This window comes from Hyla sarda, chromosome 9 (genome assembly GCF_029499605.1).
Source record: "Hyla sarda isolate aHylSar1 chromosome 9, aHylSar1.hap1, whole genome shotgun sequence".
NCBI classification, from domain to species: Eukaryota; Metazoa; Chordata; class Amphibia; order Anura; family Hylidae; genus Hyla; species Hyla sarda.
Window position 1 is genome coordinate 165,538,520 of NC_079197.1, and position 12,329 is coordinate 165,550,848.

General features: G+C 45.7%; 1 pseudogene; it reads left to right on the forward strand.

Moving 5' to 3' along the window:
* Positions 1–4,283: 4,283 nt before the first annotated feature.
* On the forward strand, positions 4,284–4,443 carry LOC130292089 (U2 spliceosomal RNA; annotated as a pseudogene).
* The last annotated feature ends 7,886 nt before the right edge of the window (positions 4,444–12,329 follow it).

Genomic DNA, 12,329 nt, shown 5'->3' on the forward strand with positions numbered 1-12,329 from the left:
GTCCTAATGGGCTTGGTCCTTAAGGGGTTAAACTTTTGCCAGATTTTTTTATTTTTAGAATTGCAAATTACAAGGCGATTCTACAAATTTTCTAATTCGATCTTGGGCAACATGAACCGAAAACAATTTATTCTCCTTTCATGTGTTTAATGTTTTTGCTCGTTAACATTGTTTTGTTTTATATCTGTGATTTGTGCATTTTCTACAAAGTAAAATAAAAAGATGGGTGAACTTCAGCTACGTAAAGTGACTCAATAATCATCACCAAGGGTTGTAAATCAGCCGGCTGGGTAGAGGGTTATTATACCTGACATGGAGGAAGCCTTCATACTTCTCTCAATGGCCCGTGACTGGTCTCACCTGTTAGATTACTTTCAAGGCAGTAAATGTGCAGCATAGAAGTCAGATTTAGGCCAATAGTAAACTATGTGACCAATGTTTAAATGGACACCTATCTCCACCACACGTGGGGCAGAATCTGTGTAATCGTACTGCAACCTATATTGTTAAAGGGGTACTCCGGCCCTGAGACTTCTTATCCCCTATCCAAAGAGGTTTACTATGGGGATTTGCTCCTGCTCTGGACAGTTCCTGACAAGGACAGAGGTGGCAGAAGAGAGCACTGTGGTCAGACAAAAAAGAACCACACAACTTCCTCTGGAGCATACAGCAGCTGATAAGTACTGGAAGGATTAAGATTTTTAAATACAAGTAATTTATAAAGCTGTAAAACTTTTTGGCACCAGTTGATTAATTATTTTCCCCCCACTGGAGTACCCATTTAAAGGGTCATCATAAAATGACATATTAGTTATAGCAAATATTTTGCGCTGTGGTTCATTCAACTTCATTGTTGTGTTCAGTGAGGCTTGTATTGAGATTTAGCATCAAACAGGGTGTAATAAGACCTCATCTGTCCTGGCTAATGGTGACATTTGGTTTGAGATTGGCAATGATACTATATCAGCCCGGTAGGATACAGAATATGAAGGATTTGTTCAGTAGATTGGAGGAAGTATCTTCATTGGTTATGTTGATGTCAAACTGTCCACATTTTTGCATTTTACACAAAAGCAAGCAAATTTACAGCTGCTGGTCTTAACATTGTGTGTAGATTGGTTTGTGGACCGTTCTTACATATCTTAAAGGGATACTCCACCCTTTGACATCTTATCCTCTATCCTTTGGGGTCCCCGCGATCTCCCTGCTGCACAAGGCGTTCGTTTAGAGCATCAAGTGCAGTGCAGGAGGCTCGTGACATCACGGCCACGCCCCACTCGTGACATCATGGCCACGCCCCACTCATCACATCATGGCCACGCCCCCTCAATGCAAGTCTCCCATAGACTTGCATTGAGGGGGTGTGACTGTGATTTGCATAGATTTGCATTGAGGGGGGCATGGCCATGACATCACGAGCCTCTACCCTGCATCCAGCATGGAGCAAAGTTCACTCCGTGCACCGGATGTCTGGGGTGCCGCAGCCGAGATCACAGGGGTCCCCAGCGGCAGGACCCCCACGTTCAGACATCTTATCCCCTATCCTTTGGATAGGGGATAAGATATCTAGAGGCGGAGTACCCCTTTAAGGGACCATAAGATGCAGGAAGAGTGAGATAAAAATTAAGGAAATAAAATTAAGAAGAACCCATCATATTCTTTGCCTTAATGTGATTTACAATGGCCTGAAATTAATTGTGAAAATGAATTTGTTCAGCAACCTTGTTTGACGATGAACGGACCATAAACAGGACGGAGACCGGCGGTGGTGTGAACTAGCCTTAAAGGAGTACTCCGGTGGTTTTTTTTTAACCCTCTGTGCCCGTGCTGCCAAGAGAAACAAAAAAAACTTTAACTCACCTTCCTACGTTCCCCCGTTGCGCTGATATGGATGTCCCATTCTCCGGTGCCCTACTTCTTCCGCTTCCTGTACGTCGAAGAGTCACGTGACGCTCAGCGTATCACCGGTGGGCGCAGTGTCCGATATCGGCCAGAGATTAGCTCTGCAGATAGGTCCTGCTACGACCATCATCTTATGAGCAGCAGGAGTACTTTCTGTTAAAGGGGCACACGACCCATAGACATCTTATCCCCTATCCAAAGGTTAGGGGATAAGATGTCTGATGGGAACCCCCGTGATCTCTGCTGCAGCAGTCATCAAGTGCATGGAGCGAACTTCGCTCTGTGCCTGATGACTAGCTATGCGGTGCTGTCACGGCCGTGCCCTCCTCGTGATGTCACATCTTCCATCTCAATGCAAGTCTATAGGAGGGGGCGTTCCACGCCTCATCCCACAGACTTTCATTGAAGGGGCGTGGCCATGATGTCACGAACCTCCGGAGCGGCAGGGAGTTCACGGGCGGGCCCTTCACGATCAGACATCTTTTCCCCTATCCTTTGTATAGGGGATAAGATGTCTGGGGGCGGAGTAACCCTTTAAGTACTTTGGGTAGATACAAGTACTAAACAGAATGTCCATCACAGGTGCACGCATATGAAGAAGATTTAACAGAGGTGAATTTGTCACCATAAATAATGCACAGTAATATCACAATAGGTAGAAGCACATCTACTATTTAAACTAAAATTCTAAAATTGTAGCAGTTGAAGAATTTTTTCTGAGAATACATTTATGTTTTATGCCTCCCTTTACACTCAAAAGAAAAAAGCCTTTATACTCACCTCCACAACTCCCTCACTGCGGCCATTGTCAAATCTCCACCACTTGCAGTCCTCATCTTGTAATGGCAGGACATGACTGCTCAGCTTAAAATGTAATCAGCTCCGCCTTCTGTTTCGATGGCCCCCTACACTTAAAGGCACCTATCTGTAGATTCTGTGTCCTATTGCAATAGGTTTCTTTATTCTGTTCCCATCCGCTCCTGCAGAATTTCGGACCATTACCATCCACTCCCACAAGGTAGGTATTCCACTTCTGCCCGCTCTTGCAGCCTATGTCCAATCCTGCCCACTTTTAGAGATAGCCACTCTGTGCAAATTCATTATCAAATGTTATCACCCCTTTTATTACCCCCAAAGAGCAAAGCAAAGAGCAAGGACTAGACATATGATTGTAATTGTTCTGCAAAGAGCTTACCAGAGGTTTCTGACCTGTATCCTTGTTAAAGGGGTACTCTGATGGAAAGCAATTTATTTTAAATCAACTTGTGCCAGAAAGTTTAACAGATTTGTAAATTACTTAATCCTTTCAGTACTTATCAGCTTCTCTATACTACTGAGAAAGTTCTTTTCTTTTAGAATTTCTTTTCTGTCTGTCCACGGTGCTCTCTGCTGACACCTCTGTCCATGTCAGGAATTAGGGATGAGTGAATCAAATCTGACGAATCCGAATTCATTACCAATTTCAGGAAAAATTCTATTCGCAACAAATATCGCTGCGATTCGATCGCACAAATCATTTAATTAAACTCCATTTAGTGCGGTCCAGGCTCCAGGGCATCTAAAATAGCAAATCCACATGTGAGGACATGGGGCAAGGAACTCTGGGAGGGTGGGTAGGCGGATGACCCTGAATGACATGCAGCATGCAGCCTATCAGCAGCCAGTCACCCCTGTGATGTAACAGCCCTATATAATCGGCAGCCATCTTGCGGCCAGTCACTTCAGCATTCTATTACAGAGAGAGAGAGGGACAGAGAGCAGTGTGTGTTGCATAGAAAAGCTTTTTTACTGTAGCCCAAATCCAGCCTAGAAGCCCTGATAGGGAAGGGAGTGAGATTGAAAGAGAAAGTGCAATTGTGGGTATATTACACTGCGACTGTGTGCTGCATAGTGTTGCTCGCGAATATTCGCAATGCGAATTTTATTTGCGAATATTGCATATTCGCGAATTCGCGAATATTCGCGAATATAGCACTATATATTCGTATTTACGAATATTCGGTTTTTTTTTCACTAATACTCTAATACTACTGTGTGAGACTGGTGTGCGCATTTTCGCATATGCGAAAATCTGCATATGCTAATTTTTGCATATGCGAATTTTCTCTTATGCTAATTTTTGTATATACTAATTTTTGAATACGCAAATTATCGCATATGCGGAAATAAAACGAGAATATTACAAATATGCGAATATTCGCGAATATATGACGAATATTCGTCCATATATTCGCGAATATTCGCAAATTCGAATATGGCCTATGCCGCTCAACACTAGTGCTGCAGCACTGGTGTGTACAACAACTGAAAAGCTAATAGTAGCCAGCCAGTTAGGGTGAGCAGGGCACTAAGCATATTGTCCTCTATTAAGTGTAACTGTAATCGCTTCTCGGCCTTTTGGCTAAGATCAAGTGTAGTATCTGTTCTTATCAGTTTCCATGCTGGTCGGGATGGGTGCTGCATGGAGGATGCAGGTGTACCAGGGCTTTCCGGGGCTGGTTCTGTGGAATCAGCTCGACGGCTGCCCAGATGTGACCTGTTCCCTCCGGGTCTCGCCATGAGGCTGAGAGGGTCTAGAGCCGAGGTACTTTTGTGCCTCAGGGAGTGGTGACCCCGAGGTGCCGAAACTCACTGGGAGTATTGGCTCACTGAGTTGAAGCACGGGCACCATAATCTCTTCACCTTGTGGCACTCACCTCTTGATTCCCGGCCTTCTGGCTAGGATCAGAGAAATTTTTATAGATCCGGCCGGATGTCCGGGCAGTATATTTGCACACATTCACTTATTTATTTCTTTTTGTCTCACTGTGTCACTTTTTGTGTGTTCACAGGATTTGTCAGGATGCGGTAGCCCTTCTGGGTGTCCCTCCTGGCGGTCTAGGGGTGGTGTGTGTGGCCATTAGGTTCCGCACCTCCCTGCAAACACCCCGGGTACTCCTGCTTTGGCAGGGTACCAACCGTTATCGGCTCTGCAGGCAGATACCTTGGCTAACGCCAAGGGGGATGCCGGGAGCATTTGTGGTCCCCTAGTAGCTTTGGCGAAAAGGGACATCGAACCTGGAACCTCGCAGGTACCTTTTGGTCCGGAGGCGAAGGGTAAGGTTTGTTGGGGGGCCTCTCTCCTATCGGAGAAGGGCTTGCGATAGACCGCATCCTTTGTGCACGTTTTTTTAGTGTAACACGTTTGCACTTTTTCTTGCACTTTGGGTCATTCGAGAGCACGTCCCTCGGCTTTAGATCTGTCTATTAAGTGTAACCTGTGCGTACATCTAAGGAGTGTACAATTTTTTTCCTGTTAAAGTCTTAAGGGCCTAGATACTGTGAAAGGCCAGCCAAAAGTACACACCTGCTGGTGTTGTAGACAAATACTGTTTTAAGCATAGTGGAGCATATTGTACTCCCCTCATATAAGCACTAAGTATGTCAGGCAGATGAGTGCCAGGACGTGCACAGTGGAGTGGCAGAGGCCTAAATTCATCAGGCGCAGGCAATGGTCGCAGCAGACTAGGGGCGAGTGGCATCAGGAGTCGCAGCGAGATGCCTGAGCTCATTCAGCCACTATATGGTCTCCTCATGCTTTCACCACCTCCACGCTGTGTCATTCAGCCACTATATTTTCTCCTCATACTGATGCCAACTCCAGTCGCTGTCATAGTGCCACTCTGCGACAGTGATTCTAATAGCTATACTGGTAATTTATATGTCTTACTGAATAACAGTGTTATTTCACTAACCCTGTACACTCCATATGCGTGTTACAGCAAGGCAAAGTATTCTACCCTCCTATTGAGGCTCTCTTTAAGCCAGAAATAGCTGATTTAAATAGAGATTTGCCGCAAACAAATTCTGACTGAACCAAATTTTTTCAAAAATTTGCTCATCTCTATCAGGAACTGTCCAGAGCAGGATAGGTTTGCCATAGGGATTTGCTTGTACTCTGGGCAGTTCCCGACATGGACAGAGGTGTAAGCAGAGATCCCCGTGGACAGACAGAAAAAAAATAAAAGAACTTTCCATGTAGTATACAGCAGCTGATAAGTACTGGAAGGATTAAGAATTTTTATTGGAAGTCATTTACAAATCTGTATTACTTTCTGACACCAATTTATTTAAAATAAATTGTTTTCCACCAGAGTACCCCTTTAACCTTTGACATGTTGTTTTGGTATGTTGTTCCCTCCTAGCTATTGCATTGAGACTAAACCTTGAATACCCACAGTCTACCAATTCTCCTATAAACTGGACCCAGTTTACCCTAGATTTTTTGACCCTAGATTTTGACCCTAGATTTTAATTCCAATAGTCTCTGTATACCCTTGCATTTAGCTCAGGAGGGGACCATCGTCATGGTTGGGGTCACCCTTATCAGTAAGAATGCTCCATGGAGGCAGGAACATAGGTTCAGGGCCAGATTTAGGGCCTCACACCCCTTTCCCTATCATTACACTTGCTTCGTGCTCAAGGGCACATTCATGCTGGAACAGAAAAGGTCCAACCCCAACTGTTCCCAAAAAGTTCAAAGGGTACAATTGTCCGAAATGCCTTGGTATGCTGGAGCAGTAAGGTTTCTCTTTACTGGAACTTAGGGGCCTAGGCCGACCACATAGAAATGCCCCAGTAGCGGAGTTCTCTACACCACTCCATAGGACACATGGCATTGTGTTCTGTGATGCCTGTTAAGAAAGCTGGAGACGGGAGCTCGTGACGTCATAGACTTGTGTGGTAGCCCTTGGGGGGGTGTATAGTAGAGGGGATGTTGTATCGGTATATGAGGGGTTAATGTTAAGCCTATAGTTCGTGACGCCAGGCTGAGGGCTAGTATGCTGAGGTAATTTTCTGGCCTATCGCCGCCCTTCCCAGTAACGATAGGTGCATGAAATGACTGAAGGTCCACAAGAAGATTTAACTTGAACTTGAACAAATTTACTTAAGTGCTTACAGTACATCCAAGGCACAGTAACAGTCTAATATAACAGTCCTTATATTGCTCAGTGACTGACAGTTGTTGCGGACCTTGAGGCATTTAGAAAGTCTCTGAATTTAGGTTAGATGTTGCAGATCCGTCCAGATTTAGGTGTTAGATTAGGTCCGGTGATGCTACAGAGTGTCTGGGGATTGATACACTCTCGATTTAGTATTGATCAGCCGTCGCCGCAAGGCTCGGGCCTAACTCCCTGCGAGATTAGTTGCACAGGTCCTTCCCGGTTGAAAGCCCAGGAACAAGAGAGGTGCTTACTGCTTTGTTGCGCAGGAACAAAACAGAGAATAATGACCGCCGCTCCCTTATATGGGCAGGGGCGGGGTGAATCTGATTGGTCCGAATATCTGTCATTTACTAGTACACAGAATGATGGGATTGCATACGTCATAGGAACCTCCACAGGTCCTCAAGTAGAAATACCATAGAGTTCACCTAGTCACGTGACCCGCAGGTCCTGGTATGCTACGCGCAGGTAATTAACTATTCATTTACATTTATATAACTATATTTACATAAACCTTGCATAAATTACTGGTTTACTAGATGGAATAGAGGTGACAAAGGGTAGACTATACAACATGGACCCCTACGTCCTAGGGACTCTGGCTATGGGGACCCATACACATAAAGGGACCACATAGGATGCGGTACCGGGACACCACACTTGCATTGAAGGGACGGACCATGGCGCCATGAGGGGGTGGGGCTATGATGTCACAAGCTCCCGGCGCTGGCTCCAGTGTTCGGAACAGTTTGTTCCAAATGCTGAGCAGTGGAATACCCCTTTAATGCCAGAAGAGGTTTGGTCTCTGAGGTTTGTGCCAGCAGAGCGTTGGAGACTTTTATGTATTATGTAAACTTTACTTTTGCTGTGGTTCCTAAATTCTTCCACTTCTCAATACTCCCGCCCACAGTTCATAATGGAAGATTGACAGTAGCAGGAGAGAAATTTTAGAAACAAACGTGTTGCAGCAGTGCCTCTTACTACATGCTGGTGTCAGAGACCCCTATCAAAAAAAGTATGTGAAGTTGTCTGCATTGGTTGGGGCTAGATTTTATACACATGTGGCGATGGAATTGAATGAAACATTGATTTCAAGGGGTACTCCGCTGCTCAGCGTTTGGAACAAACTGTTCCGAACGCTGGAGCCCCCTCAATGCAAGTCTACGGGAGGGGGTGTGACAGCCGTCACGCCCCCTCCCATAGACTTGCATTGCGGGGGAGGGGCGGGATCATGAGGGGGTGGGGCTATGACATCACAAGCTCCAGTCGCTGGCTCCAGCCTTTCGGAACAGTTTTCTCCAAACGCTGAGCAGTTGAGTACCCCTTTAAAGGTGGGATTCAATACTTTTGTCCCTAGAGTATACAGTATGCAGCAAAAATGGAGCCAGTGGTGTGTAGACCTTATTATTTATGACCAGTCCATGGTACATCCTGCTCTCAGTGACTCTGCAATCTGCTGCCTGAGGTGAGACACTTATCTTGCCTCAAGACAGATAATGCCCTGGGTGAATTGTATGGAATATTACATTGACATTTTATGGCAGTATTCTTTGATCACTAGAAGTCTATGCTTTTTGGCCACCGTATGCTGGTATTATTTGAGCACTGTATTTTGGGCTCAGTCTATGTAATCCATGACAGTGTCGAGTGACAACATTACTCATTCACAGTGTGACAGAATTATTTGTAAATTGACAGCTAAGAAATATACAACATAGAAAAAGTATGAAAAGTATGCAATGAGTGGACTGAATGGAGCCTTCTATGGGAAGTTTATACCGTGTATAACAAATATGGGATACCGTGTATGAAATGTATGGCGTCATATCTGGGAATGTAGGTTAGTATGTAACGTAAGATGTATGGGAACTGTGATGTCATTTATATAGGAAGACTATAAGGTACTATGCAAGAAAGTACAGAATATACAATTCATAATATTTAGTTATATTGTGCCCTTGTGCTAAAATAAAAATAAAAATAAAGTTTTCCACCTATTTTGCACTTAAAATACCATCAAGTTAAAACAGAATGTTAGAAATTTTTGCTAATTTATTGAAAAGGAAAAAATACCTAAAGGGGTTCTCCGGTGCTTACACATCTTTTCCCCTATCCAAAGGATAGGGGATAAGATGCCTGATCGCAGGAGTCCCGCAGCTGGGGCCGCCCGTGATCATGCACGCGGCACCCCGTTTGTAATCAGTACCCGGAGCGTGTTCGCTCCGGGACTGATTACAGGCGACCAACGGGCCGGCGGCGTGTGTCGTCATGCCTCCGCCCCCGTGTGATGTCACGCTCCGCCCCTCAATGCAAGCCTACGGGAGGGGGCGTGACAGCTATCACGCCCCCTCCCGTAGGCTTGCATTGAGGGGCGGAGCGTGACATCACACGGGGGCGGAGGCATGACGACACACGCCGCCGGCCTGGTGGTCGCCTGTAATCAGTCCCAGAGCGAACACGCTCCGGGTACTGATTACAAACGGGGTCCCGCGTGCATGATCCCGGGGGTCCCCAGTGGCAGGACTCCCGCGATAAGGCATCTTATCCCCTATCCTTTGGATAGGGGAAAAGATGTGTGAGCACCAGATAATCCCTTTAATTGAAGCCCCCCAGTGATTCCAACCTCCAGTCTTCTTGGGGATGAACCAGTAGAACCCGTAGGGGAACGAGTAGAAGAGGCAAGTAGCCGCCAAATGGACATTGTTCTAATCTGTCTGCTCCCTCCCTCTACACAGTTGTCGCTATCCTGTCTCACGTAAGTGAATAAAATTCTCCATGTTTCATCCACGTTGCGAGGTGCCATCTATTTCTTCCTGCATGGGACTTTTTGGGGATGAGGCCACAAGGTTTACACTGGAAATGAAGGTAACTTCCGCCTCCCAACACCAATAAAATCCAATTTTATTCCAATGATAGTAAAATCCAAGTACAGCATAACAGAATATAGTTAAAAAACACACAAACGAAACGCACCATGGTGTGTTTCATTTGTGTGTTTTTACATTTTCTGTTATGCTGTACTTGGATTTTACTATCGTTGGAATAAAATTGGATTTTATCGGTGTTGAGAGCCGGAAGTCTACCTTCATTTCCAGTTGACTCATCCACCTGGGGTGCTTGCATCCGGGCTTCCACAAGGAAAGGTTGTGCTGGATACATGGACACATGGAGTTTATGGTGAGCTGATCCATTTTTTTTGTATATGTTTATCTACAAGGTTTACACACCTGGATTTGGGGATTTTCTGCCAATCTTCTCTGCAGATCATCTCAAGCTCTGTCAGGTTGGATGAAGATAGTCAGTGGAGGCCATTTTTAGGTCTCTCCAGAGATGGTACATTGGGTTCACTTAGGCCAGGCCCCTCAAGGACATTAACAGAGTTGTCCCATGTTGTCCCTGCTGTGTGTTAAGGGTCATTGTCTTATTGGATGGTGAACCTTGGCCAGTCTGAGGCCTAGAGTGCTCTGGATCAGCATCACATCCAGCTTTCCCTCAACTCTGACCAGTCTCCCTGTACTAGCTGCTGAAACAACCCCACAGCATGATACTGCCACCACCATGCTTAACTATTTTCTTCAAACATGATGTTTGAAAGTTAAATCTTGGTTTCCTCAGACTAGAGAACCTTGTTTCTTATAGTCTGAGAGTCCTTAGGATGCTTTTCTTGTTTGCAAATTTAAGGCACACTGGAGCCGGCACCGGGAGCTCGTGACATCATAGCCCCACCCCCTCATTATGTCCCACCCCGCCCCCTCAATGCAAGCCTATGGGAGTGGGCATGACGGCTGTCATGCCCCCTCCCATAGACTTGCGTTGAGGGGTCGGGGCATGAAATCATGAGGGGGGGGGCTATGATGTCACAAACTCCCGGCGCCGGCTCCATCATTCGGAACAGTTGGTTCCAAACGAGTACCCCTTAGAAGTGTCTTTTACTGAGGAGAGGCTTCTATCTGTTCACTTTGCCTTAAAGAGGTACTTTGTTGCCAGACATCTTATAAGATGTCTGATCGGGGGTCCCGTCGCTGTGACCCTCTGCGATTTTCGGGCAGACACCTGGCATTCTAAACATTATGTTTAGAACACTGTCACGCCCCCTCCCATAGACATGAATGGAGGAACGTGGCGTGACATCACGACCACGGCCTCCCAAACCCAGTGTTCTCAATAATGTTCAGAACGTCGGGTGTCTGCACAAAGATTGCGGTGGTCCCAGCGGCGGGACCCCCGCGATCAGACATCTTATCCCCTATTCTATGGCCACCTCTCTTACTAAGCCCATCTCACCTGATTATCTGATCACCTGATTACTAGTTGAGAGGGGCAAAGCTGTCCCTTCACACAGTCCTGTCTCCTAATTCTATGGGTAGTTTTTTCCCCCTCATGGCCTGGTTTTCGAAATATACATTGTCAGCTGTGAGACCTTATACAGATAGGTCTGTGTCTTTCCAAATCCTGTCCAACCAGCTGAATTTACCACAAGTGACTCAAAGTGTAGAAACATCTCAAAGATCATTTCCAAATGGATTTCGCAGAAAGAATCAGAATTTCCGTAGCAGATTATTCTGCTGTGGAAATTTAGCCAAGTGCATGGTGCAGCAGAATCCTGTTGAAAACAATGGGACATGTGAACATGGCTTAAAGGGGTACACCGCTGCTCAGCATTTGGAACAAACTGTTCCGAACGCTAGAGCTGGTGCCGGGAGCTCGAGACGTCATAGCCCCGCTCCCGCGTGCCGTCACGGCCTGCTCCCTCAATGCAAGTCTATGGGAGGGGGCATGACAGTCGTCACGCACCCTCCCGTAGAATTGCATTGAGGGGGCAAGGCGTGACGTCATGAAGGGGCGGGGCTATGACATCCCGGCGCCAGCTCCAGCGTTTGGAACAAACTGTTCCGAACACTGGAGCTGGCGCCGGGATGTCATAGCCCCGTCCCCTCGTGACATCACGCCTTGCCCCCTCAATGCAAGTCTATGGGAGCAGCTGAGTACCCTTTTAAAGGGTCTTAATACTTGTGCCCAGGCAAAAAAATATGTGTTTTTAATTAATTTTAACGATTTTAGGGAAATTTGTATAACACAATACATGGGAGGTGTGTAAGGTATGTCTAGTATGATAAGCTCTGTACCATTAGAACCATGTCTGGGATTTCCTATAATATTTGTGAAATTAATTGTAGCAAATACAACCACTTGTATTGTGCTTTGTGCTTTTGCTCTACAAACTGCTACCGCAACTATTTAACCCTGTAATAGGCATAAGTGTCTAATAAACCCCAAGAAATAAAGGACGGCTATGATTAGAGAATGATGAGGACTTATCCCACACGTGTATTTATCTTCTTACAGTTAAATTAAACATTTATTGCCGGAGAACTTGGGAATTTATTAGGAGACACAAAGGCATCAAAACCTAAATATGTAACGATGAATTTCTTACCCGGA